Consider the following 3,923-nt stretch of genomic DNA (forward strand, 5'->3'; position numbering starts at 1 on the left):
ATTATTTATTTTATACTTATATAAATATATTTCATACTTAAATATAAATACACATACACATAATAAAATAATACATAAATAAAATAATAAATAGTACAATAAAAATAAGAAAATAATCAATTCATTTACCTACTTTATAACTTTTAATATTGTAGCCAAAAATTATGTACAGTTTAAAATTTTCAGAAAACTATTTCTCATTATTTTTGAAAATCTTATTAAAAATAAAAATTGAATTTTTGAAATTTTAGTTTCAAATTTATTTTGCTTCTAACATTAATATTATATAATTAGTACTTTTCAGTTAAATTATATACATAATTATATATATATTTGATACGTAAACATTTTTGTAAAATATAAAATAATTTAGTGTCGTAAAGTGAATTTAAATAAGACTTATAGTAATTTTAAATCGTTTTTACAAATAATTGCAATAACAGCTAGTTTGCTTACACTAAAAAATATCATTAAAACTTACTTTTTGTTGTGATTTGTTGAGTCCGCAGTTTATATCACCTTGTTTTTATATTTCCTCGTTTTAAATATACATATATTGCATATATCCCATCTATATATGTATATATATATATATATGTATACAATTTTCTTACTTCACAGAAACTATTAGATCATGAAGTTGATAATAATGTTCTTTTTGTGCGAACGCTGTAACATATAATAATAATTTCACATAAAAATACATATTTTTGATAAATTAGCAGCATATAAATATAGAATGTGCCATATACATACAAAATTATATATTATTAACATTGAGGTCTAAAATTACACATAATATAAACTTAAATATTTACATTTATATTTTTAACTGATTTGAAAACATTAATATATATTTTTATATATATTTGTTATTTAAATCAATGCAAAGATGTGATTATAAACTTTACATGTAATGTAATTAAAAAATTAAATTTTTAAAGTTTATAATTGTCATAAATAATTTTATGTCTGTACAGAACATTCTGTATACATACAAAGTGTTCCAAAAGTCATAAATTTAAGAGCTCGTTAATCATGTTTTTAAGTAAAAAATGTCAATAAACTTATATTTGATTATCAATGTTACTGACATTCAAAACAGTTTTATTAATGCTAGGAATTCCATGATTCATCGTATTGTAATAACTCCATATAATAGTTCTGCTAATCAAAGATAAGTTTATATTGACATTTTTGACTCACAAAAACATTAACAAATCTTTAAACTTAACTGTATATCTTTTGGGACATCCTATGTATATTTTAAATCACATGTAAAGATATAACTATGAACGTAAAGATATAATTATGAAAGATATAAATATATGTATATGATAATAAAAAATCATATAAGATACGTAGCATTCCCTGTTGCTTCAGTATGATATAAACGGAATGAATTATATTGATGAGCTGTGTACATAAGAAATAAAAAAACAAGACAAAATGTAAAAGAAATATCAAAATGTTAGTTTTTTATTACAAATTATTTATACACACCTTGCTATACGCAATATTCCAGTTGTGTATGTGTGTCTTTCCTATGTAGATTGTTTGCAAAAATAAATTTATATTATGCTTTTTACATGGCAATACTGCAACACAGATAAGAATAATAAGTATTTTTAACCTTATTTAATAAACTTATGAGAAAATGAACTATATTGTGAGGTTAATTTGCATTTTTGAGGTTAATATCGTAATTATTAAGTATTAATAAAAAATATAATAAATAAAATTTAGCTTTTATAAAATACCTTTTATATTTAATTTATTTGAGAATAAGAAGTATTACCTGCGATTATAATCACAATCGTATCACATACGTAGCAAAGAATTACACGTTACACGTTACACGTACGTCGTCAGTGAAGAAGAAGGAAAAGACTTCTTCTTCTTCCTTTTTAGCAAAAATCAGCAGTTTTACTGAGTGCTGATTAGGCTGCCAGATTATCTTCTTTAAGAGGTTGAAATGAGTGTAAGTTCTTAATAGTCCGTATATACAACGGAACGCGCGGGAGAAAGAAAAATTTATTTTAGACGAAACACATCTGCACGTGTCGGTTATTGTCCTGTGGCAACTAGAAGGAAAAGACAAATGACGGCAATAGCGGAAATTACGTATCCAAAATGGCATACATATCCGCTCAAAAGTAAAAATGCACGTAATTCAATAGTATATTATGAGAATATACGAAAAATAATATACTATAAAAGATATTAAAAGTAAATTCTGAGAATATACGAGAATATACGAAAAATAATATACTACACAAAATGTTCTGATAATATCCTGAGAATATACGAAAAATAATATACTACACAAGATATTATAAAAATGTTCTAAGTATATTACGTACAGTACGTACATTCACAGAATGAGTATAGAATATTCGTACGATATCATGTGCTGTGTGGGAAGAAATCATAGTTTCTACTGTCAAACAATAAAAAATGTATTATAAATTTGTTTGATTTTTATAATTAATTTGATTTTTTAAATTAATGTATTGCTAAAATCTATGCTCGGAAGGTTGCAATTTAGAGATACCATAGCTAAGTTAATTTTCTGTAATTTATTAAAATTATTAGTTACTTAAAATCCCTAAGTTTCTGACGTAAATGCATATCAGATCTACCGTGTATTTGACCGCATTAATAATGCAACACGAACACTTTCATTAAAATTACAATTTATATTTTCATTTAACTTGCAAATTGTATACAATGATTGGCATTTCTTTTCTACACTATTTCATTTCCACGATTGAAGGCCGGCTGGAATTTATTCTTCGTTAAAAACATTCTCTCGTTATGAAACACATAACATAGAATCTCGTTATAAATGATATATATAAAAAAATATATGTAAGATATAAATTTATATTTTATATTGATTATTTTTTACACCAGTTTGAACAAAAAGTGCGCCTTTCATTCGAGTAATAGAACACACTTAGAATGTAATAATATTACAATAATATTAATAAATATATAAATAAAATAATATTACAATGTAATAAAAGTATAAAATAATATTACATAATTGTACTGTTGTATTTATTTTGATTTAATTAAATTGTCACGGGCGAATTCCGCGTGAAATCGCCGTCGGATAGTCAGAGTCGGAATCAGGATTTGTCTGATTGATATAATGAGAGCGAGAGCGTGTATGTGTAAAAAAAAAGATGTTTATTGTATAGACAGATATAATACAGAGTGTGTGGGTGTGTATAAATGTGTGTATGTGTGCGAGTGAGCGTGTGTCTTTTGATCGAGCGAAGTGTGTGCTGAGATCGAGTTTTAACGGCACGCGGGGCGGCGCTTGCAGATTGCACCCCGGCGGTATTTGAGTCGCACGAATCTTATTCGGAGTATATATTTTCGTAATAGCTCGGTATCGCGTCGTATAATTGTAACGGTTGTTCTTGAGAGTGCGATAATGCGTTATTCGCTTATAATATTTCGCACGGAGCGCGTGTTTATGTTTGGGCGCGGTGAATGACCGGTATCGGTATGCATCGCGTTTTTCTATGCGCGCGTGTCCGGCGATAAGTCTAGACGCGTTTTTGTAAACGTGCGTATTTCTTTCGCTGGTGTTTCTGCGAATTGCAAGACAAATTCGGCGTACGCGTCTTTCGCCGAATCGTAAACGGAATCTCCGGTATTGAAGGAAAGTTTCTAGGAAGCGTTGTGCCGGCGAGAAATACTCGTCCGAGGCAGTTCTCCTCTCTGCCTCGAGATATCTTGCACAACGCTAGGCGGTCGGATGCTGGACCGTTTTACCGAGATCTCTTGGCCGAACCGGAGTGCGCTTGGATTCGTTTTGCGATCGGAAAAAGCGGCTGGATGAAATGCCGGATTAAAATCGAGAGTTCTCGATAGAGGAAGAGTGCTCTCTACCTCTGGTTTTAATTTCG

General features: G+C 28.4%; 1 long non-coding RNA gene across 1 annotated transcript; it reads right to left on the bottom strand.

The window, feature by feature from the left end:
* Positions 1-587: 587 nt before the first annotated feature.
* On the bottom strand, positions 588-2,070 carry LOC112637345. The gene is made up of 3 exons (XR_003122513.1): positions 1,799-2,070; positions 1,504-1,598; positions 588-669 (listed from the first exon to the last, which is right to left on the bottom strand). It is a non-coding gene; the product is annotated as an uncharacterized LOC112637345 (long non-coding RNA).
* Between the last annotated feature and the right edge of the window lie 1,853 nt (positions 2,071-3,923).

This window comes from Camponotus floridanus, unplaced genomic scaffold (genome assembly GCF_003227725.1).
Source record: "Camponotus floridanus strain SB8 unplaced genomic scaffold, Cflo_v7.5 scaffold154, whole genome shotgun sequence".
In the NCBI taxonomy this organism is placed as follows: Eukaryota; Metazoa; Arthropoda; class Insecta; order Hymenoptera; family Formicidae; genus Camponotus; species Camponotus floridanus.